The sequence below is a fragment of the Rhinolophus ferrumequinum genome, chromosome 19, assembly GCF_004115265.2.
Source record: "Rhinolophus ferrumequinum isolate MPI-CBG mRhiFer1 chromosome 19, mRhiFer1_v1.p, whole genome shotgun sequence".
NCBI lineage: Eukaryota > Metazoa > Chordata > Mammalia > Chiroptera > Rhinolophidae > Rhinolophus > Rhinolophus ferrumequinum.
Window position 1 is genome coordinate 8269152 of NC_046302.1, and position 26326 is coordinate 8295477.

The window sequence follows — 26326 nt, forward strand, 5'->3', positions numbered from 1 at the left end:
AACTTGCGTGTGACTATACAAGAAAGAACCTAATATCCATTTATAACATTGTTTCTATAGGAAACTTACTCTAATTTCAAACTGGGGATTTCAGCCAGTGGGAACCGGACCCGCAGGCCTTTAGTACAAAGAGAACAGCCCAGGAGAGTAAGGAGATCTTTGGGGAACAAATGGTCTGGATTTGGACTTCAGTAATATTGCCAATAGTACAAACCTTTCATAAGAACAGAGGTGGGCAAAATAGTAATATGGGCAATGACAAAAGCTGACATTTATTGAGCACATAAAAAGTTCCAGGCATCCAGCTAAGCATTTTCATATATGGAAAAGCATCAGCTATTACTGTTCAGGGATTGTTTCTGCTCCATTATACATCTCTTCTATCCTTCTGGGACTCCAAGTACGCCTGTAGTAACCTTTTCACCTTATCATATATATCTCTTATATCCCTTTTTCATTTTCCATCTTTTTGTCTGAGTTTCAGTTTGGAGATTTTTCTTCTGAGCTATGTTCTAGTTCTTTCTACAGATGTATCGAATATGAGAGTAATTTATTTATTGATTTCCTCATATCAATTACTATATTTCTTCTATTGCAAAATTTTCATTGTATAGTTCTCAATTGCTTGCCAAATTCTGACATCATGACTTTTATGTCCTTAAACATATTAAACATACATATTTTAATGTCCATGTCTGGTAATTCCATTATATAGATCTTCTGTGGGGCTGTGTCTATTGTCTGTGAAAAGGTTTTCAATTAAATTGGCTTTTCTCCTCATATCTTTGGTCATGTCTGATTTAAGTCTCAGCAGCATCATTTTAGAGGAGGAAATCACAGCAATTTGTCTAAGGACATGGGTGTCAAAGCTAAGACTCCACCCAGATCTTCTCTGACTCTTCGATGAGTGTTTAAAAGGAAGAGACGGTTTTCCTTCTGGGACATTATCCACCCCCAAAAAAACTGATGCTAGTAAGAAAATATTTATAATATTAAAAAACACTGTCCCCTTCTACTATTAATTTGCCTCTGGTTATTCTAGATTGGGCAGATCCGGTGGATTCTGAAGTTCAGTGATATTTCAGTCATGGAGCACTCAGACCCCAATGGTGGCTTCTTTACCCTGCTGGTGGCAAAGGAATGTCGTAGGAGCCAAAGTCACTCCGTATCAAGAGTCAGAAAAGATGACTGCCATAGGCTCCATCCCTCTCCTCACTCCAGCTCTTAAAGAAATCCTCCTGGTCACTATTTCTCCTCCTGCCTTATTTCTCAGATATGTGAAAGGAGAAAAAAAAAGAAGGAAGATACTTCTTAAATGCAGAAGAAGAGGAAGTTCCATAACTCCTTCACTTCCGTTATTCTTATAATAGCCCCCATGTCTTCTCGGCATTTCAGAGAGCAATTTGTCCCGATGTGCAAACTCTGTGCAAGTAAGCAAAAATTTCAGTTTATCTAGTGGGTCCTAGAAGGTGTGACCTTAACTGTTTAAAAAAAATTTTAATAGTCTTTTATTTAAATCACACTTCCTGCCAAAGAAACACTTCCTGCCAAAAGAAACATCTTTTTGCCACCTTTCTTTCCTCACAAGTAACACATGTGTGAGCTCTTGGTTGGGTAGGATAGGTCACTAGACAAATGACAAAGACACAGGCTCCCTTGTCCTAGAGGAAAAATCAACTGATCCCATGAAATACCAGGCCTACATAGACACCAAGCACCAAACATTGGATTTTATTGTTATGTTCTGTAATTTTTTTTTTTTTACAAACCCTCAGTATTCACTGTTCCAATATCCACTGTTGCAGATCTAGAAAATAAGCATAAATAATTATTATAATTGCAATAGGCAGCTACTAATGGTTCCTAATGATCCCCTGTGTGTGGCCTGGACCTAACAACTTGCTTCTAAAAGACAGAATAAGGCAAAATTGATAAATGTCACTCTCAAGGTTAGAGTATAAGATACTGTGACTGACCTTTTTCTCACACTCCCGCTTGCGCCCTCTCACCTGTTTGCTCTAATGAAGCAAGCCGTCATACATGGGGGACCACAGCACGCATGGGGGACCACGAGGCAAGGAACTGACAGGGGCTCCAGTCAATAGCCAGCAGGGCCTCATGTCACACCTACAACAGGCTCCCAGCAATTGCATCCTGCAGGCAACCACCAAGGGAGCCTGGAAACAGATCCTATCCCAGTTCTACCAAAAGGTGACTGCAGGAACAGCTGCCACCTGATTGTAGCCTTGTTAGACACCCTAAGCCATAGGACCCATGAAGCTCTGCGTAGATTCCTGACTCACAAAACCATCAGATAATAAGTGCATGTTGTTTTAAGCCGTTAATTTTTTTTTAATTCAGGAATAATTGACATATAATATTGTATTAGTTTCAGGTATACAACATAATGATTCTAAGCCATTAAATTTGGGGGCAAGTTGTTACACAGTAATGGGTAAGTATTACAGATGTAGCAGATAGTATTTATTAAGCACTGACTCTGAACCAATTTTATTTAATCCATACAGCAACCCTAATGAAGTAGGGTTATCCCCATTTTGCAGAGTATGAATTAAAGTTGAGAGCAGGTCAGCAGTGAGAGAGGTTGGCCCTTGATGAAGGCAAAGTTGTATAGGACTTATGAGGCACTGCCCTGAGAGCAGCGGTTCTGAATATTACTACAAAAGTCCAATCTCGGGGTTGTGAGAAAGATATTACATTGCTTTAACAGAACAACCTGTTTACAGTGACTTAAGCACTGAGGATACAGCTAAAGTCAGCAAGGGAAGTTGTGTGGATAAAGAAGTACAATAATTCAGTAATCTTAAGGGTAAATCTCTACAGAAGATATCACAGCATCCAAGATCAGAAAACAGAGAACTGGAGATTTCAGAATTTGCTGTGAAGATCTCATCATAGACATTTCAGAGTTGCTTTGAGTAACCATTCACACGGTTCCCTATGAAGTGTTGCACCATTTTATTAAGTACCTTTTCATCTCACTAGAAATATTCTTCATCTGGTATCATTTCCACACACTGTGAGTCAACAGGGAATCCAACCCCAATGGGTGGTCTGTTTTGGTTCCTCCTATGTCACCTCCTCCCTCCACACACCAGCATGGGCCTTAGGAACCATAAAAGCACATTTCAGGGAAACCGTAGGAATGTTGTCACATCCAGCAGTTGGGCCATGGCCAGGAGGGTTGACGCCTGGACCTGGAAAGAGGAGGGAGAAAGGAGGCATGGGGGACCCATCCAGGAGCTCCTTTCCTCATCTCCCAGCTTTAAATAATCCTATGAACCCACCTCAGAAGACTGCTCTAAAGAACAACCCATTAAACTGACCCAAAGCTCAGTGGAGAAAATGTGTAATAGTGAAGTCTTAGACAAAAGACAAAGCAAAAGCAACCCAACAATTTGCCTGCCCTCATACCTGCTGCGAATGTGTTCATCAGGACCACCTTAGACTGATGCTCCCCCTTTTCACTGTACTCTCCCCCTCCAGCCAGGGAGCTTCTGAGCAGACACAATCCTGATAACTGACACATCAACTCATCAAAGTCAAAGACCATTTGGGATGTTTACCCCTTATTACAATCCAATGGCATTGCCATTATTTCTATACCATCATAAACAGTGTGAATGAAAAGGGGGCTGTGTAGCAAACCTGACAAGTTCAGAGGGCTCCACACCTGACAAGCTCAGTGACTGAAAGTAACCACGTGGGATGTTTTCCTCATAAATTCCTAACTGGGCAGGTCATGGTGGGTAGTCCCACCGCAGGCCTACAGCTTTCTCAGTAAAAGGTTAACTTTTGCCTTAACCTAGCCCTGTCCATTTTTCTTGTGCATCTAAGATAACATACCTTTTATATGCCAAAGTAATACTCTTTTCCAGACCCCTCGGAGGTGTAATCACCCTCATGGGAGTACATGCACTGAAACAGCTCATTGTCATCTTGCTGTCATTATACCAACCATCTCTATCAACTATAAATGTTAAATGTTAAGTATCCTACACTTCCAATGTAAAAGAAGTAGGTATCTCTCCATTTTACTTTTTATTCACTTCCAGAAATTTCCCCGTTTGCTTTCTTCCACCTTCTTAATCTACCACCAATCTACTACCCTTATAGCGTTTCCTATAAGCTTCCTTACATTTTCTCCTTTCATTCTACGTGTATAAAATAAACTGCAAAATTGCCATTCTCCAGAGCATTTTATCAATCCACTGAGATCTTGCTTCCGGCCATGTCCTTAGTTTGGCTCAAATAAACTCTTAAATTTTTTTCTATACATTTGGATGTTATTGTGTCGACAATAGGCAAAAGTACCTTCCATTCAAGTGAGAGGCATGACTATGAACTGAAAGAGCTCTGGAATTAGGACGAGGAGACATCTCCCTCCAACCTCTCCTTTGTCTCCACCAGCCATTCAACCTCATTCAAGCACCTTGCTCTTTGGTCTTGTCATCACATCTCTAGGACGAGGGTCAGAAAGAGAGCATAGATGTCAGGCATCTAATATCCCCCCAAATTGTATGGAAACCTTGTAGGTAGGCAAGTTTTTCTGGAGAGAAGGTCCCTCCACAGATTCTCAGTGTCACCTATGACGTAAATATTTTTAAGATCCACCGAAAAATCACAGACCCCTCTAAGTCCCTTTCATTCTAAGAAGCTGAGCATTCACCTTTGAGGCTTCCTTCCCGATCTCTGAATGCCTATGAACACTTGGTCCAATCCCTGGAAAAGACAAAGACGCTACTGCTTATCCATCTCAAATCCACACACTGCCTGATCTCAAAGACTGTAAATTCTGCTTAATCTTCTACTGCCCTACATCCTGTTCCCATCCACCAGGGTGATCTGGTGATTTCAAAAGATGGTATAAGTTACTTCTGTCTTAAGCGCCTGCCTTCCATGCCGTACTTTCAGAGCAGAGGTTCTAGCAGTGGTGGTCATGTGGTCATCCTTACAGGGAGAGAGGCAGGGGGATGAATGAACCATAACATACACACACATGTGTACACACACACACACACACACACACACACACACACACACACAGCTTGGAACTTGGAATGAGAAAGACCAGGCCACTTATCACTGGTATGACATCAGGAAGGTTAGAAAATGCTATTATTGATAAGTGCCAGCAAGCTCATATGTCCCTACCGCCACAAAACCCCTGTGCAGAAGCAGTGCTTGCCCACAGACATCAGCCCCAGCTCCTCTGCAGGCCGCTCACTGTTGGCCATGGTGGCTTCTCAGAGCTCATATGAAAGCCCCCGCCAGATCACCATGCTGATGCTTCTCTGGTTAAAGGTGTTTCCTCTGACCTTCGAGTTCCTTCCAGGCCTTCCCTTCTCCAGCCATCCACACTGGAACCAAGTGCGACAACTGTGATAAATCCCTCTCCCATCAGAGTAGTTCTGCTTCCCTGACTAAACCCTGACTGATACTGATACACCCACCAAGGAGAAGCAACCTGGGAACAAAAGAGCAGGAGCATGCAAATGACTATGCTTCAGGTAGAGAGAGAGGCGAGCCTGGCAGGATGATATCAGGATGATTCAACTGCAGGCACTAGAGTGTCAATCAGAACAGGCCCCAGAACTCCTACCACCAAGGCCAACGGTGTTGTCAGTAACTCTATTAGGGAGTTTGGACTTTGTCCTGAGGGCAGTGGCAACCAATGAAATCTACCCAGTTGTGTACTGTCAAGAGGACTGGAGGGAAATCAAAACAGGAAACAGGCCAAGTAAAAGGCTGTTCTTTCATTCACTACATGTTTATTGAGCATGAAATACGTGCCAAGCATTCTCATAAATGATGGTGGCCAGAGTCTATCATGTTGGTGCTAAGACTCTACAACAAGAGCTTAGCTTACCATCTATGCCCAATTCTGTAGGTCAGACAAAGAATAGTTCATACATCTGACTATAATAAACTTGAAAAGTTAGTATCCTCAGACCACTCATTAATATGAATTAACAGTCACGATTTTGCAGACCACCAAGCCAAGATCCTGTGTAACATAGTTAACTGTTATGATCCTTTAATCAAAATACTAGATTATAGCCATGTGATTTAATCACATAAGACATGTGCTCATTTGTGAACCATACAGAGAAGAGCAAGCAGTCAGTATAGCTTCGCATTATTTATAAGCTGGGCTATTACAGCCTACTCACAACTTATCTACCTTCCTTACTCTATCACCATTCCAGTTATATAATAATAGTTTTTGACCCATGATATATTAGGAGTCGTCTCATAATTATGAAGGCCAATTGTATCAAGGCCTAGAATTGATATCACACTAGTGTCAAGAAAGGGACTTGCAAGAAAGGGAGGGAGGAAGGAGGAAGAGGGGTTGGGGCACAGAGTGTGAGAAAAATCATCCATAAATATCATGCTGGCCTGTCTCATGGTTTAAAGTTTCTACAGTCATCCAGCATGTATACAAATATTGAAGAGACTTTACAACATATGAATAAAAGTCATCAATGAATTTCTACCTCAAGGAAAATTACTACCACTCTCCCTTTCAATCCACGCTCTTTGGAAATAAATGCTACAATATTATATTTAAGAAATTTGATGAGGAAACACAAGGCTGCCTACATCACAGTTACTGAAGACTGCACCTCACATTGCAGCCTCTGAGCAGAGGTCAGGAGAAGCCCCCACTCAGAATCTAGAACCACCACATGTGAAGTGAAGCTGGAGGCAACCATCTTGTAATCCCCTGCCAGGGGAAAAAGAAAACAGCAGTGCAGCGAGAATGAAGTCAAACACCCAAAGACAGCACTCCCAGGACTGCTAGTGATCCTAGTACATTCATTCCTGTCTTCCTGAGGCCCAGCTGCATTCTTGCCATTGGGTTGCATGGGACGGTCCATATCTTTTTTTTAATTGGGCCTTGGGGCATGTTGGCACTTCTTTATGCCACTAGCATCACAGCTGGAACCTCCTGCTGTCCACTGCGGCTTGACCCCTAGGAGGAAATATTCCGAAGGATTTTATAGATGAGCCCTGGTCATATTACATGTCACCACGGGCTTCTTCACTCTGCCATCACACCGTCACACACACTATTATTTTACAGGCACTAGTTCAAGCTAGTTGCAACAAGTAGTCCATCTGCCTCTGGCCACAGCATCAGGAGCACTCACTCGGCCACATTTTACACTTGAACATATTTCATCTGCATCGTGGGCCACGGTCATGCACTGCTATGCCTGCACTCAGAATCTGTGTACATCCTCTAATTTGTCACAGAATGTTCATTTCTATATTCTAGCTTTAAAAAAATACAACCGATTGACTTTATTTTAAAAAAAAAAAAATGAAAGAGAAATAAATGTGTTAGGGAAGATGATTACTTGCTCCTGAAGGGAAACCATCATTCTGGTTTGGTCTCTTTCGTCTGTTGACATTTTGACTCTAGGAAGCAACAATACGCTCCCCCAGCCTCCCCTACCGAATTCTGTCTCAAGCAGGCACCGGAAGACTGCAGTTAGATTGAGGCAACCAGCCCAAAGGTTTACCGCTAATAATTTGGTCAGATGAAGCAAAGGAAGTATGTTTCTTCACTTAGTGGTTTGGACAATTTCAGAGGTCAAGAAAGAGATTGCAGACCTTCTCTGAACCTCAGAGCGCAAACTTCTGCTCCACCGTGATCTGACCGTACGACCTTAGCAACTAATTTCACTTAGGTTTCCTACCCATAAATCTGGTGTATTACCCAAACTGGCATAAAAGACTTTCCCAAGTGTCTGATTCATATAAAAACATGCTGGTAAATGTGCTTACACAGTCCCCGTTCTGTGTGCCTGCTCCTTTCCCCAAAAAGGATTAGTATATTTAAGGATGAGTTCCCAGAGTCCCAGCATGCCAAGCCTGCATTTTTACCATGAGACGGGATCCTCTTCTGTTAAATGGATCTAAATGGCAAGCTGTATCTGTCAGGGTCAGCCAGGATACACAGACGGCAGCCGCATCCTGCCATTCTGCTGACTGAAGGAAGAAATTTTTGGAGCTTGAGTTTTCTATTACGTTTAATCTTGATTCTAGACCCAAACAAGCTAGCTGTTTATGCTCCCTCAAAACAGTAGCAATAAGACTGGCTGGCATCACTACACTATCTGTTCCATTCCTTCTCCACAAAAGCCATAACATACATCCCCAGTGAACAAATGTTCTCACTCACAAACATTTCCAAAACATCCCGTCCTCTGAGATGACACAGATTCACAAAGCATCCCAACCCCCTATCCTGTGACCTGTTCATGTCGTACTGGTTTGTTAGCTAGGCGACCAGCTACAATGCAATCTGGAGCTCAGTTTGGGGAGACACAATGACCTAGTGTGAAGAAAAGGAAGAAAGAAACAGCAAAAGGCCCACTAGACCAAGGGTCTGGAGCTTCCTCGGGCCAGACTGCTTTTCTGGGACTCAGTCACTGTGTAGCAGGGTGGGTAGAGGAGACCTAGAAAGTCTCAGTGTGTCTCACCCATGTGGCTTCCCAGAGGAACAACCAGTTCTTGCCTCCTACAGAAAATAATAGTCTCTAAAATTTTATTTTTGTATGCACACCAAGCTATAAAAATTGTAGACACTCTGTTTTCCAGGCTAATGTATCAAGATCTGGTAGTCCTTCTTGGGAACAATTTTGCAATCCTTAATCACAATTGTTTTGCTCTTTTTAGTTACTCCTCCATCGGGCTAATCTCCCACAAACTAATCGCATTGGAGAGCAGAATGTTGTGGTGGTCAGAGGGTGGGTTTGGGGTCAGACACATAGAATTTAAATTTCCTGGGTCCCTCTGTGCTTCAGTTACCTCACCTGTAAAACAGGAATAATAGTAGGGCCTATCTTGTAAGATTGTTGTGAGGATTAAATGAGATAATATGTCCCCAACACTTAGGATAGCGTTGGCACATTGCAATTGTTCAATAAATGCTAATTATCATCATGATGATTATGCAGCCATTTAAAAAGAATAAAGTACATCTGTAGGTTCTGATGCGTATGGAAAAGGCTCCAAAATGTATTGGTTGAAAAGCGATAAGCAAATGACTTTAAAAAAAAAATCTGTGTGAGGAAATGCACACAAGCATGAAACATTTCCTTAAAAAGAAAACCACAAGAATATATTCACAGTGATTATCCAAGGTAAAGAAGCCTTCTCTTTTCTTTCTGTGCTTTTCCCATTGAATTTTGTTACCCTAACAAGGTATTCCTTGAATTTATTTTTAAAAATGAATAAATGTGATCTACATGGAGAGAGTAGATATAAATTTTATATTTTTCTTTAAGATTCTCTATACAAATGTAACATTTTACATTACCATTTTCTCCCCACACTCCTGTCCCTCCTTCATATGATCCAAATTTTAAATAACGATCATCTAAATCACACATTCTTGCCTCTGTGAAGTATGCCACAAGTAATTTGTATTAATCAGAGTTAATGCAACAAAGCCGATGAGGTGGAATTACAGGAAACTCACTGGAAATTGCACATAATCCTAGAAATTCCTGGAGTGTGTTTCCTGTGGGGATGCCACCAGCCATATGTGTTGTGGGTCTGGGGTGGGAAAGTATTAATACTGCTCATCTAAACCCGCTTCCTACTGAAAAATAATTACTCACATTTAAACTATATCAAACACGTAAGTTGTCTACATTTATTTGTTTTTGTTGAAGTACAGTTCACATAACATAAAATTAACCATTTTACTGTGAACTCACTGGCAATTAGTACATTCACAATGTTGTGCAACCACCACCTCTATCTAGTTCAAAAGCATTTTCTTCATCCCCAAATAACTCCATACTCATTAAGCAATTACTCCCAATTCTCCCCCACCCACAGTGCATGGCAATCACAAATCTACTTTGTATGGATTTATCTATGCTGGACATTTCATATAAATGGAATCATACAATATGTGACCTTTTGTGACTGGGTTTTTTCCTCAGCATAATGTTTGCAAGGTTCATCCACATTGTAGCAGACATCAGTACTTCATTGCTTTTTAAGGCTGAATAATATTTCATTGTATGTATGTACCACAATTTGTTTATCAATTCACCCATTGATTGACATTTAGGTTATTTCCACCTTTTGGCTACTGTGAATGGTGCTGCTATAAACATTCATGTGTAAGTATTTGAGTACCTGTTTTCAATTGTTTGAAACATATACCTAGAAGTGAAATTGCTGGGTCATATGGCAATTCTACATTTAGTGTTTTGAGAAATATGCAAACTTCTGTTTTCTACAGGAGCCACACCATTTGACATTTTCACTAGCCATATATGAGGGTTCCAATTTCTCCACATCCTTCCCAACACTTATTATCCACCCTTTTTTAAAAAAATTACAGCCATCCTAGTGGATGTAAAATGGTATTTTGGGAAACTTATATTTCCCTGATTCCATTTCCAGTCAAAATGGTGGAGTAGGTAAATGCTGTGCTTGCCTTGTCTCATGACCAGATCAAAATTATAAATGAACTGCAGAACAACCATCATTGACAATCACCTGAAGTCTAGCTGAACAAAAGTACTACATCTAAGAACATACAGAAGAAGTGACCTTGTGACAGGTAGGAGGGGTGGAGATGCAGAACAGGCTGGTCCACACTTATGTGTGGTATTTAAAAATCAGGAGGGATATCTCAACTGCAGAGGTTCCCTTGGAGGAGCAAGGGGTCACAGTACTACACCAGACTCCCCAGTCCAGGGTTCTAGTGCTGGGGAGAGAGGTCTCCATAACTTCTAGCTGTGAAAACCAGTGGAGATTGTGGCTGAGTGAGATAGAGGGTGGCTGGAGTCCCAGGCATTCCTCTTAACAGGCCCATGCACAGACTTACTCACTGATGGACTCCTTCTAAACTCTAGCACTGTGGAAGCAGCTCAAAAGGTGCCAGGGATATACGAGGAAGAATGGAATTATCTGACTTCAGAGCAAGGGCTGGAGGGGCAGCTTTCCCTGGGACAGAATTGCTGGCAGAATCCATTATATCTTTTTTGAATCCTCCCCAATCCCGGTGTGCAGACGCAGGCAGCTGCCATATCTGAGTCTTCATCAATCTAACACCGTTTGCCCCGCCCTGATAATTCACTGAGACCCCACCCCACCCAACTTGTGGGCCCAAAAGCTGCTTCCAGGACCGGCTCGGTGGCTCAGGCGGTTGGAGCTCCATGCTCCTAACTCCGAAGGCTGCCGATTCGATTCCCACATGGGTCAGTGGGCTCTCAACCACAAGGTTGACGGTTCAACTCCTCGAATCCCGCAAGGGATGGTGGGCTCAGCCCCCTGCAACTAAGATTGAACACGGCCCTTGAGCTGAGCTGCCTCCTAGATGGCTCAGTTGGTTGGAGCGCATCCCCTCAACCGAAAGGTTGCCGGTTCAACTCCCGCAAAGGATGGTGGGCTGCGCCCCTTGCAACTAGCAACGGCAACTGGACCTGGAGCTGAGCTGTGCCCTCCACAACTAAGACTGAAAGGACAACAACCTGACTTGGAAAAAAAGTCCTGGAAGTACACACTGTACCCCAATAAAGTCCTGTTCCCCTTCCCCAACAAAATCTTTTAAAAAAAAAAAAGGAAAGAAAACATTTTGATGGTTGCCAGATTGGAGGGGGGTTGGGTGATGGGTGAAACAGGGGAAAGAATTAAGAAGTACAAATTGGGAGTTACAAAATAGTCATGAGGATATAAAGTATTGCATAAAGAATACAGTCAATGATATTATAATAACTATGTATGGTGTCAAGGGTACTAGATTTATTGGGGTGATCACTCTGTAAGTTATATAAATGTCAGTCACTATGTTGTAAACCTGAAACTAATATTATATTGTATGAAAATAAATAAATAAATTTGCATTTCCCTAATCTTTTCATGTGCTTTTTACCATTTGTACACCTTCTTTGGAGAAAGTGTACTCAAATCCTTTGCCAATTTTTTAACTTTGATGAAGTCCAATTTATGTACTTTTTTCTTTTGTTGTAATATCTAAGAATCCATTGCCAAATACGAGGTCATGAACCTGTTTTCCATTAGTAGTTTAACAGATTTAGCTTTTATATTTAGATCATTGATCCATTTTGAGTTAATTTTTGTAAATGGTATGAAGTAAGGGTTCAATTAAAACATGTGGATATCCAGTTGTCCCAGCACCATTTGTTGAAGAGACTATTTTTTTCTCATGAATGATCTTTGCACTCTTGTCAAACATCAACCGGTCATAGATGCATGGGTTTATTTCGGGAATCTCAATTCTATTCCATTGGTCTATATAGCTATTCTTATGCCATTACCACACTGTTTTAATTACTATAACTTTGCAGTAAGTTTTAAAATCAGAAGTGTGGGTCCTCCAAATTTGTTCTTCTTTTTCCAGAATAGTCCTTTCAATGTGTTTCTGATTCAGTTTGCTGCTATTTTGTTGAGGATTTTTGTATATCATAAGGAATCTGTATATCATAAGGATTCCTTGTGATTTTCTTCTCTTGTGTCTGTCTGACTTTGGTATCAGGGCAATGCTAGCCTCATAAAATAAGTTAGAAATTGTTCCCTCTTCTTACATGTTTTAGAAGAGTTTGAAAGAGATTGATATTATTCTTCTTTAAATGTTTGGCAGAATTCACAGTAAAGCCATCTGGTCCTTTTCATAGCAGCATTATTTACAATAGACAAGACATGGACACAACCATCAATGTATAATGGAACATTATTCAGCCATAAAAATTGAGGAAATCCTGCCATTTGCAACAACATGGATGGACCTTGAGGGCATTATGCTAAGTGAACTATGTCAGACAGAGAAAGACAAATACAGTATGATCTTATTTAAATGTAGAATCTAAAAAACAAAACTTACAGAAAAAGAGATCAGATTGTGGTTACCAGCAGCAGGGTATGGAGGAGGGAGAACTGAAGGAAAGAGGTCAAAAAATACAAACTTCCAATTATAAGACAAATAGTTACTAGGGATATAATGTAGACCATGATGACCATAGTTAATGCTGCTACTATATGATATATGTGAAAGTTGTTAAGAGAGCAAATCCTGAGTTCTCATCAAAACAAATTTTTCTCTCGTTTTGCTTTTTCTTTTTATTGTATCTATATGAGATGAATGCTAAATTTACAGCAGTAATCAGTTCACAGTATATGTAAACTCTGCTGTACACCTTAAACTTATACAGTAATGTATGACAATTATATATCAATAAAACAGGTAAGGGGGAAGCCATTTGGTCCAGAACTTTACTTTTTTGGGAAGTTTTTGATAACTGATTCAATCTCTTTACTTGTTATAGGTCTGTTCATATTTTCTATTTCTTCTTGGGACAGTTTTCGTAGTTTGTATGTTTCTAGGAATCTGTCCATTTAATCTAGGTTATCTAACTTTTGGGCATAAAATTGCTCAAAGTATTCTACTGTAATCCATTTCATTTCTGTAAGGTCAGTAGTAATGTCCCCACTTTCATTTTTCATTTTACTTATTTGCAGCTTCTCTCTTTTTTCTTCACAATCTAGCTAAAAGTTTGTCAAGTTTGTTGATCTTCAAAGCACCAACTTTTGGTTTGTCAACACAAGAAAAGTCCAAACCTGTAGAGAATTTTTATAAGCGTTTATCTGAGCCAAACTGACAACATACACTGGGGAGCAAGTTTTCAAATGCTCCAGAAAATAACAGTTTTGCAATTTATTTTATGCACTTGAGATTAAGGAGAGAAGGTGATGAAGATTACATGAGGGTGGAGAAAGCACGGCGGGAATTTGATTACTACAGGATTCTTAACTATCCTGTAATCCAATCCCTGCCTCATGCGTATGTGCTTTCTTAAGGGTGGTTATGCTTTCTAGGGGTATTTTGTCTGATATCTCAAAGGTGTGTAACATAGATTCACAAGAAGAATGGACAGGGCTTGCTTAAAAACCTCTTGCTAAAGAAGTTATAGGTCTGGTGCATGACACCCACCATGACCTGCCCAGTTAGGAATTTATGATTAGATCACCCTGTGAGGTTACTTTCCATAGAATCCCTTTTCTCATCCGATGGTTTCATTGATTTTCCCTATTGTTTTTCTATACTCTATATCATTAAAGTTAGGTTATTAATTTGAAATCTTTTTAAGTGTAGGCATTTACAGCTACGAATTTCCGTCTCAGCCCTGCTTTTGCAACATTCCATAAATTTTGGTGTGTTCTGTTTTCATTTTCATTCATCTCAAGTTATTTTCTAAATTCCGTTATAACTTCTTCTTTGACTCATTGATTGTTTATGAGTCTATATTCATTGTTACAGTATTAAGAGAAAAACTTCTAATGTCTTGAACCCCTTAAGATTAATTATTTCTTCCACCTTTTGGATCCAAGTTCCTCTTACTAGAGTCAATTCTTGTCACTGGTTAACCAGGAAGCACAGCACCTTTGTTATTTTTAATAGAGACCATAAAATGTTATGTTAAAGAATAATTATCTCAAATATATGGTGATGGAAAGAGAACTGACTCTGGGTGGTGAACACACAATGTGACATATAGATGATGTATTACAGAATTGTACACCTGAAACCTATGTAACTTTACTAACAATTGTCACCCCAATAAATTTTAATTGAAAAAAATAATTATCATTCAACTATAGCAGTGTTTTTAAAGTTAAATGAAGAATAAACTCAAATATAAAAGCTAAAAAATATAATTACCAAAGAAAATATCATGAGTCTCATACAGATATAAAAATGAACATGTGTTAAAGATTTTACTGACCTAGTTATGAATGAATCAATAAGATGTTACAACCAGTTGAAAGGAGAAGTCAGAGAACCACAAATTTATATATTAAAGGAATGATCTAATTAAAAGGTTGAAATGAATTTACAAATAGGCAGTAAACTGGCTTTTTTTCATAATACCGATAGCGTTAAACAAAAATTTTAATTTCCACAGCTGAAAGTGTTTTTAAAAGAAAGGGTTTATTGGGCCATTGCTAGCAAGAAAAATTGAAAAACACCAGCTCCTAGAGCGTGAAGTCTAAACCACGAGCAGCAGCACCAGGTGGGGAAGCAACATGTCCACTGTCCTGGGGCTGACAGGCTAAAATGTCAAGTAGGGTGAAGAAAGATGTAAGTTGTTTTGAAAGAATTTGCATTGGCTATCAATACAGGAAGTGGGAGAAGGTGAAACAGGACTAGTTTGGGGATGGGCACAGAAAGTGTTTGCTACTTTGGATTGATTGTGGGCAACAGTCCAGAAAGTTCATATGTAAATAAGAAACGGAGGCTCCTGGACTTTGATGGTGCCTGGCTATTCTCACTTTTAGGCAATGGGAAAACAGTCACCTAGAAGTTAATTCAAAGTTCCAAATTACACTCAGGAATGTGAGCAGTCTTATTAGCTGGCTCCTAGCTATTAACAGGCTAACTATTCTGTCTCTTTCTCTCTCTCTCTCCAGACCGCTATAATTTAGAACATCTCAGAAAGCTGTTCTTGTCAGGAGTCATTTTAACCACACTGATAGACTTTTTTTTTTCCACATCTACAGACAGTAATTATTTTGTATTGCTACCAGTTACCTAAAACTTACAGAGGTGTAATACAGACCAAACGCAAGAAAAGGCTAGAATCACTACCTTGGAAGGGTATTCTCTACATGATACATAGTTTTTTATTGGAGACATCCATTAATCTTTCCTGCTTATTCCAAATTTCCTCACAACATGACATAAAAAAGAAGAGAAAAGCTAAAGGTGTGGATGAGAAAAGGAATTATCAGAGGCAACTCCACCATATAAAAACGAGAACTAAAACGGGGAAGGATTAATGGGCTTATGTATACCATCAGGCTTCACACCTGCAGTGTAGTTGGGGAGGTCACCTGGGGGAGAAGGAAGAAGCCCTAGGCATGGACAGTGAACTGAATCTGCTGCCCCACAGGTGGAGGGGGGCCATGCCATATCACAGGAGTCCACAGTTGCAGAATCTGTGGGCTAAGGTCCGGATCTCTCTGCAAACTGAGACCAAGACCTAACAGAGAGGAGCCCAAAAGGCACCGGACACAGGACAAATAAACTGATCTGGGCTGCAAGGCAGTAAAACCTGGCACTTCGAGGTTTTTGTCACTGCCTCCCAGAGGGGGATGTGGAGGCTTAGAGTGTGTTAGCGATGACTAACAGAACCACTATTGTATGTGGGCTGAGAAGGGAGTTTTCCCAAACCTACCCAGGGCCCAACTTGGCATCCATCTGGGAGCTCGGGAAAGGATCGGCTTTGGCACTGCCTTCCTAACCAATCAGCCCTCCTGTGAAGCAGCCCTTCTAGAAATCTAGAAAACAATAGTGTGGATGGAAAAGGAGCCACATATTAAACCTGACAAGCTCAGGAGACTGAAAATAACCACATAGGATGTCATGAGCATAAAAAATTTCATAACTAAGTAAGCCATAGCGGGAAGTCACATCTTTAGCTTCCTTCATAAAGTTAATCTGTGCCTTTAAGTGGGCCTGTCGGTAGTCTTTTTTGCACCTAAAATGACATCTTTGGAATGTCAGTAATCCCTTTTTCCGGACCAGAGCAGGAAAGTACAGAAACCCTCATTATTATTCTTGTCCCTTGATCAACATCTCTATGAGAACTATTAATGATCCTGTACCACCTGTGTGTGAAAGAAGTACCTGTTTCTCCAACTTACTTTTATCAAATCCCAGAGACTGCTCCACTTTGCTTTGTCCCATCCCCTTAAGCTATGGAGACAGGATAGTTAGCATGTCTCTAGATAGACAGGGAGGTCCCTGGTGGAATAAACAAAGACAGCCATGTCCTAAAACTCCAGGTTTTGAAATCACTCCTTCTGCTCCAAGACATAATGAAACAAGGCCTTGAGGTTAATCATAAAATTCATTTTGGCCTGACAGATGGAGCAGATCTGATAGGTAAGAGTGGGTTACTTTGCTAATTCCTTTAGGATGGGCAAGCAGAACAAACCTGGTAGACGAATTTCGTTAGAAGGCGCCAGTCCCCTTCTTCAAACAGTTCCCTTCTTCAAACAGCTCCCCTTCCCCAAACAGGCAAGGGAAGGTATAAAAGTAAGAGCTTTTGCCTCAGTCAACGGGCCACCCCCATTTGGGACCCCCTCCCGCTCGGGAGCTCTGACTCTTTGCTTTCAATAAACTATCCTCTCTTTAAAACTATTTGCCTGTCCTGGGTCTGTGTTTCCATTCTTCGGTCTCACGAGACAAGATCCCGGCCTACACTCAGAAACTGCCGGCAGATCCAATATCGTCTACATCATTTGGGGAATCACAGGAAAAATATTCTTCCATCACTATCACCAATGGTTTTCATGTAACCTTCCTCCTTTGATTTTACGTATAAAATAAGCTGCAAACGGCCATTTTGCGGAACATTATCTCAATCTGTTGAGATTTTGCTTCTGCAACTGTCATCAGTTTGGCTCAAACAAACTCTTATAAGCTTTCTCTTAGGCTGGCTATTTTTTGTTGACAATAGTAACTTTCAAATATTTTTCAGATATATAAACAATCAGGTTTTATTATTTGGCTTAAGGCAACACATCGTTTTCACGTGAATTGAGAGATATAGTATAATTCAAATATTATATCTCTCCTGTTTATTTTTGGTATCATAATTGTTTTATAGCATTCAAGTTATTTCTGTATCTGTTAATTATTTTCCTCATATGCCAGTAATGCCTGTACAGGGAAAGTCACCACAAAGAAATGATAAAGTTACACAATTCAAGGAAAATAAATTATTTCAAGTAAAACTATTTCCATCAGAAGTAGTTCTAGGGGATGAATTATTAAAGCATTGTCCCTGGTCTTCATTTCCCTCAGTAAAGACTGCAGACTGTTAACCATTGCTTTTTAAATGGGCATCTTTCCGTTTTTTGTTTTTTTTTCAGCATACAATTCAACGGCTTTTACTATATATTCACAGAGTGGTGTAACCATCACCCCACAATCAATTCGAGAATATTTTCATTACCCCAAAAAGAAACCCCTCACCCCTTAGCTGTGAATCCCAAATTGCACCCCGCCCCCCCAGCCCTAATCCCATCCACGTTTATAAATAAAAACACATCTTTTATTAGAGGACAAAATTATACAAAGAACACACTGAGAATGTACAGTTAGTTGCAAAGCAAAGGGTTGGCCCCACGTGTCCCTCTTCACTACTTTAACAGAACTTGGCTGTTCCTCTATTGCCATTAGCATTTCTTTACTCTTCTTGCCCAGACAAATGGGATGATTGTTCACGACAGGAACTTCCCAGAAGGCCCATCAGCTCTTCCATGGGAAGCATCCACACACAGTTTGTGCCTAGAATTCTTTGAAACCCTCAAAAACCTCTCCTTTCATTTTCCACCAATCCTGCACTGTTATGTCATGAATCTTACCCAATCCCAACCAAGTTCCTGCTTTGAAAGACTGCCTTAAATCAAAGTTGAAATTCTCAATCTTCAGACCTTGGCTGCCCCTATGGAGATCTGCCAACACTTTGGCTCTGCCAGGTGGTCAGCAATGAACTCAACTCTCTTATCCACAGGCTGTTGGTGAGGTCTGGGGACTTTGGACAAGAGAGACGGTGGGGAGCCAGAGGGCTGGAAGCCATTTTGAGAGGCTACTGACTCACTTTCCCTGCTGGCCCAAGGGACCCCTGTAGCAGCAAGAAACCTGTGGGCACTGAATGAGGGAAGAGGTTCAGTACATAAAAGACAAAGGAGCCTCGTGGAAAAAGGAGGTGAGCATTTCCATATGCAATCCTCCTCAAATGGCAATCTCAGGGTTCCTGTGGCAAGTAACCTTATCTAAGGGAGCTAATAGGCCCCTGTTAATTCCCAAGGCTGAAGCAGCAGGAGGGACCACCAACGTGCAGAGAGGCAGATAGTGACTTAAATAAAGCATGCACAGCCGCTGCAGGAAACCCAGGCAGGAGGCAGTGACCCCCACTACCTCTAACAACCCCCTGAAAGCCAGCACAGCACTCTGGACAGCCGCCTGTGTGCATGCACGTGTGTGAACCCAGGCTGGGGAGGGGGTGCTGGAACACACCCAAGTGTACACCAGTAGTGGTGGGAAGGAACGTGATGTTCCCCATGGCCTGAATCCCCAGGGGACGTGAATCCCTGCTGGGCCAGCTTCCTGGAGAAGGACAATGGCAGCCAGTCCCACTAAAGCCCCATCAATTCCAACCCCACCACTTCAGCCTTTGTGTTGTGTCTTTCACAGTGCTGGCACCCAATGCTGGAACTGCTTCACTCCGGACTTCGTTTGACACATCCTAGGGGTGCCATTGACCACGTGTCACACTTCAAACACACAGGGCCCCAGCAGGAGTCACCCCTGCCCCAAGACAGCATCTGCCAGGGGCTTGCCCAAGTCCAACATCTTGCATGATGGTCTGAGTTTAAGACCGAGGGACCACTGGCCATATAGGCCAGGAGGAGCACAGCCACACTGCAGCGAGGGCTGCTGCTCACGACCGCTTCAAGGCCACCTGCTGCCACTGCCAACCTCTGTAAAGTAGCTTGCATGTGTCATTTCCCAAGGAAATCCGATTTTTTGTTTACCCCCTTCATTCTAGCATTGGTATAACAAAGCCCAAAAAAGATGTGTGATAACTGTATTAGTTGTCTCTGGGTTGGTAAACATTAGCCCATCAATAGAATTTTTATATTTGCATTTGGAGAAGTAAAACTACACTTACTGGTGCAAAAACGCAAATTAAATCAAGTGTCTGAGAAAATCAACTTGTTTTTCTAGAAGTGCTAGTTGAGGAAGTAGATGATTTCTATGGTTCTCCCTAGAGAATAACAAACTTATATTGAAAACTTACCATATTATAGGCATGATCCTGGATGTTCTCATGTTACTTGTGCTATTTAATTATAACAAACTGTGAGATAGATATTATTATCAACATTTTATAAATGAGGAATCTGGGTCTCAGGCGCAACAACCCAACTTTAGGCCAACTCCAGCAAGTGGTAGAGTCAGGATTCAGTCACTTGATTGGTCTTACTGGAATCACCATGCTCTTCACATGATCCCATCTTGCTTCTCTCTCTTTAGAGTTCACAGTCTAAGAGAAGAATCGATTCAAAGCTCCAGTCAAGACATTGCTGGCCTGGCAGTGACCTTGTTGGGTACATATGGGAGAAGCTGTTAGGGTTCCATGATACCCACTCTCCCCTTCATCCATTAGAAAGAGCCCTGAGTTTTAGCTGGGCACTTGGTTACCCTTGCTGGTAACGGTGGCCATGGGACTGAGTTCTGGCAAACAAGACAGAAGCACAGGTAATATGCTGACCCCATAAGCCACCAAACCAGCCTCGAACCAGCTACCAGGGCTGATAAAGGAGAAAGAAATGGTTTCTATCCTATTTAAGTCACTACACTTTGGGATCTCTGTTTCAGTACCTTAACCTGTACCCTAATCAATACAGTGTACCTAAGAAACTTTAAAACCTGTGTATTCCTCTAACTAGGCTAAGAATTATCCTTATAGCTTCTTTGGCCTATTTATTTGCTTAGCATACCACTTAAAAAGGGGTATACAGATAAATTCTCCCTGTCTCTGAGTCTGAATTCTCACAAATTCTAAATCCAAATTTATAAGATTTATTTGTAAAGTATGACACTATACCAGGCATCACAATCCATTTCTTTAAACCCAGATTCTTCCCAACGTCCTTATTTGGGAAATGCCATCCTTCCATATTTAGCTATTGGACAGGTGGTCTGTCTGCCACCATGGTTTCCCAGTGGCCCAGGCCGGCGTTACCTCATTTGAACCGGGGTATGCTCAGGGCCCTGTCAGGTTGCACTTGTCCTTCAGCAGCTGCATCCAGTTTCACACGAAAGGCTAGTGGGTTGCCACGGCAGCGAGCACCATTTAAATGCTGGCAGGCTGGCTGCCTGCCAGGACCAAGTTGTTGGTAGGCCTGTCTTGGTGGTTAGTGTTAAGGCAGACAAAACTCTTTTTATAACCATTCAGTAACAAGAGCTTTTAAGAGAAGCAGAAAGGGGGTAGGGTATCTGTTGGAACCATCTGACCTATTTAGAGACCCTGGCTTGGACGCCTCATGCAATGTAGGATTTCAGCCCCTCCACACATACCCAACCATAATTACCTGAGATTATATAACAGGTATAGATCAGCTTGTTCTAGCCTGCCGTTTTCTGCCTCCACGACAACCTATTACCAATCCAAGATTGATTTGCTGTGACATTTACTGCTATCCCACGATCAGAATAATAAACACAAGCAATTGACTTTGGCCACTACATTGCTGGTGAAGAGCTGCAGTAGAGGATAACATATGTCTACTCATTAGTGGCAGCACATAATTAACAGCATTATTTAGCCACCCAATACCAAGTAGTATAATGAAAACATTGTTTCACTAAGAGAAACCAGCATCATCTGAGTTATAGATGCTATACTCTACCACTAACTCAGCCTCTACTCTAACCTAAATAAATATACGTTTATATTACATACAATACACATTTATAGTAGACTATGTGTATATATATATTTTTTATATATACTATATAAAGCAGCTGTGTGTGTGTGTATGTATGAGATCATCTGCTACAAAGGCATGACTGGGGCTAATCTTATAACAGATGGATTCGTCAGCTATGCTGACAAAAAGACTACTACAGAATTAAACTGACATATGGAACTGTGCTTTTTATGTTATTTGATTGGAATTTTTATGTGCTTGACCTTGTCACAGGAGCAGAATCCATCATCTATGGAAAGTCATAAAACTGACAGTGTCACCTTGGCACACTTTTCAAAAGTTATTAACCAGTCCTCTGCTAGACACATAAATCTATTTATCCATTCTTACAATTGGTATATGAAACATTTATAAGTGCAAATAGGTGGTAAATTTTAATATATATTGGAAAGAGTAAACTAAAGATAACATAGATTTAAGAACAAAAATAATGAGCCATGGCCCCTCTTATCCAACAATACCTCAAAACACTGCCATAAAACGTTTTTCAGTTTTAGGGGAAAACTTGGAAATTCACCATGAAAGAGTACTGCTTTCAAAATAAATTAGTGTATTCTAACAGAAATCACACAACATTTTCAAAGCAAATTTATTATCACCATAGTCTGAAAGCTTTTTAGAAACTGAAAGCACAATCCTCTTAAGACTTCTCTTGCCTTTGGCAATTCTAATTATTAACAAACATTTACTAAATTAGCTTTGAACACCTCATACCATATAACACAACCAGCAAATATTAATCAAAAAAATTCCCAGGATGAATACCACTATTTTGATATATTGAGCAGTCAAGGAATTTATAAGTAAACAAATATACGAGGTCAGACAATTAAGTTCACGAACTCATCCTAGAAAAAGTGCTGCCTACCTCATTGCTGAATATCACTACAGTCACCTTTGAAATACTCCCCGTGGGAAGCTACGCAGTGATGCCAGCACCTAGTCCACCCTTCAAATCAATTTTGGAACTTTTTCAGGAATGGCCATCAGAGCTGGCCATTACCCTTGATGTCCTGAATGTCATCAAAATATCTTCCTTTCAATATTTCCTTTATCTTCAGGTAAAGAAAGAAGTCATTGGGGGCCAGATCAGGTGAGTAGGGAGGGTGTTCCACTACAGTTATTGTATTGGTGGGGGGGGGGGAAGCGGAAGAAGGGGAATTAAAAACAAAAGAAAAGAAAAGATCTAAGCTGGAGACCCTCTTGTGGAAAAAAAAATCTACTTAAACTCCTCTGAGCCTTGCGGTTATCAGGATGTAAAATGTTTTGGGATGGAAGAGATAAGAGACTTTTTCAAATGTGATATGCTAGGCAGGGTTCTCTCTTAGAAGGGTTATAGATGCAAACTGTCAGCAGTTTACAAAGGAGGTTATGTGATTTGCAGGGTAATTGAGTTACCATGTCTGCCTGCCCCAGGCTTGTCCACTCTGCACTGTACTGGCAGAAGGCCTGTCCAGCTGTGATAACCGTTGTAAAGGCAGTTCTAGAAACCTAAAATCTAGCAGTCCCCTATAATCCAGCATGTTGGCCTTCCTGATTGATTAATCACAATTCGCAAACTGACATTTCTTGAACCCAAATATAGCACTTCAAACGGTTCCTATGAGGGAATAAAGGGAGAAAATGACTGAAATAAAACATCTGCATCCTGGACACGCGAGCTGGGAAATAGGAACAGCCAAAAAGCCTGGGCCCAAGGGTGCTCCCCAGACACAGGTTCTGTAACCTTGAGCAAAGCAGTTACTTAGCCTCGGTCTTTCACACCTACAAATAGGGACAAAATGCCTGCCATATAGGGTTATTTGAGGATTAAATAAAACAACATATGGACAGCACACTGTGAACTGTAAAATGCTAAACAAATACGAGGCATGTTCGGCTGTGATTGCCTCCATGTCTTAGTGTTGTCATGGATGTATCAAGGGCCTTCTACTGTCACCGACATCCAACCCTGCCCGACATTACATTTTGCCTTCTTCACATCTAACATTCCCAGAAGTGAGAAACAGTCATCTTACCTCCCAAAAACACCTGCCTGCTCTTGTGGGAATTTGCCTCTTTTTCTCCCATGGAGGTACCTCATACCTAGCTCAAATTATTCCATCATGTTATTAAACTATTATCATTAATATAAGACTTTTTATGTTTTTTACATCCAATTCTATTGATTCAGTGGTGCTCTCCCTACTACATGCCAGTTGTGAACAAGTAATTTGTGACTAATAACCCAGTCTGCCGCACAGCAAAGTGGTTACATGCATTGGGTTCTGGAGTCACACAGAGCTAGTTCTAATGTGTGAAGCATCACGTATTAGCAGTGAGTCTGCGCGTGTTACTCAAGCCCCTAAGCTTCAGTTTCCTCAGCAGTAAGATAGCAATAATAATAGAACTCGCCCTTACAAGTCCTTTAATGCCATACTGTATATAAAGCACTTATTCAGTAGGAGAGATAAAAGATGGCCATAAATTCTTGCTATTCCTCCCTTCAAGAGGTAGAGTCTAATTTTCCTGCCTTTGCTTCTGGGCTGGACTTAGTGACTTACTCGAGTAATAAAATGTGGCAGAAATGACACTGTGGAATCTGCAATGCTAGGTCACAAGAAGCCTTTTAGTCTCCGCCCACGGCTCTTGGAACACTCACTGTGGAAACAGCCAGCCACCATATAACAAGTCTGAATACCATGAGGCTCCATGCTATGAAGAAGCTCAAGCTAACTGTGTGGAGAGGCCACATGGAGAGAGATGCCTGGTTAGTTCCAGCTGATCCAGTCACCACAGCCCAGGCACTGGACATTTAAGTGTGGAAGCCTTCAGACAGTTCCAGCCCCAGCCACCATCTGAGTGAAAACTGCCTGAGAAACCCCAAGCAAGAACTGCCCGCCTGAGCCCAGTCAACACACAGAACTGTGGGAGAGAATAATTGTTATTTTAAGCCAATAAGTTTGCAGTGGTTTGTTACGCAGCAATGAATAACTGAAACCCTCAGCATAGTGTCTGACACATGAGTTATCGTTAGTACATGTCAACTATTATAATTACGTGGTGCTCATAAACTAGAGCGATTTCAAACTCTTCTGTATGGTGACAACGTTTTTAATCAAAGACATTCTGAAGTGCTTTCTTGATTGGGAAAGAACAGAGCAAGTTTTGGCTTCAATTCCAAGACTGTACAGCAATCCTTCTCAACTGTTACCAATGTCACCGTGATTAGGAGTAGGAACAATTACAAATTATTACAGTGCTTGTGAGTTTTTAATTACTGTTTTTCTTTACCCATGGTTTTTTTCTTTGTTTATTTGTTTTTTTAGTAGCCACAGATGACATTTTTACTTTAAAAAATACCAAATTTTCCAAAAATATGTTAGGAATTTATAGAAGATTGAAGAGCTAGTAAACATTTCTTCATTTCATCAGGGAAAAAATTATTTAAAAAATTAAATAAAAGCAATGGATGCTGCTGCGTAAAGTTTTGTGTCCAGAAAACATCACCCACAAAAAATGACATCTTTAGTCAGAAGGCAGCAATGTTTAATTCTGCTTAGATGAGAGGCCTTCTTATGCATTTGCTTAGGAGACTAATTCATCTTTTCAACAGCAACACCCCTTGACTAGGCTACTATTTACACTTGTTATGGAAAATATCATTGCACTGCTATGAGAAGGAGAATCATTTGTGCCATTATTTGAACAGTTTACTCAATTTTTCATAAAGCCCAAATGAACTAGAATCAGAATCTTGTCCCATTAAAACCTTGTGCTTCATCAAAACTAGAACACAGGATTAGCAGAACTATTAGTACCAATTTGTAAGGAAATACCACTTACAGAATTTGAATTCAGGCTTTAACTATTTAGAATTTTCTATTTAACATCTTATAGCATTCCTAACTTATAACGCTCCCACTATGATGGTTATGATTACAGAGTGTCATTTCTTTAAAAAGCCTATTCATGATTGACATAAAAGATCTGTCCCCAATAAGTTAGCTAAAATCTGTTAGATATAAATAGGTAAAGTAAGATCAGAAAAGTAAGATCAGGGTCAAGCAGAGTTTAAAGACTTAGAAAGCTTTGGTTAAAGTCACAGAGCTGAGCCTTGGACTTCACATTGCTAACAGTTAATGGCACATCTTGTCCCTCAGATTGCCTCCCCTAGAAATACTTATGAAAGTTGAAAAAAATCAAAATAGTTTTTCTTTAGCAGATAACATAGAGATCCCTCTTTCTGACTTAAAAACAGACCTAAAAACCCAAACCACAAGTAAAAAGCCCAGAGTGCTCAAACAAGCAAACTGTTAAAAAAAAAAAAAAAAACAGTCAAGACCTCCATACCTTCTATTTTCAAGTAAATGTATGTTGACTGCTGCAGTTTAGAAGGGAAACCCAAATCATTTCAAATTCATGGGTTTACTGCAGGGACCCGGCACACTTGTCCAGGGCAGATTATTGATTTCTGACGAGGAAGTCCAGGCATGATAGAGACACAGTAGGTAGTCCTGACTAGGTCGAAGAGGGTAGTGAGACACCACAAAAATCAGAGCATTGGGGGAAATCCTCTTAATTATTTGAAGAAAAGCCCATGCTTTCTCAGAAGCCAAAGACACATCAAGTTCTCTTCTACATAAGAAACACTGATTTTGTTTTCACATGACTTTAAAAAACAAACAGAACAAGGTAAATTTGTATGGTTTTCAAGACTAAAATATGTAATCTCTAATCTTAGGAAGCTCAAAACAAAGAA

At 40.7% G+C, this 26326-nt stretch overlaps 1 protein-coding gene across 3 annotated transcripts in view; it reads right to left on the minus strand.

Moving 5' to 3' along the window:
- The window catches only part of RAB31 (RAB31, member RAS oncogene family), a 120587-nt gene that overhangs the window by 80990 nt on the left and 13271 nt on the right, over window positions 1–26326 (minus strand). The gene's annotated exons all lie outside the window — the stretch shown is intronic.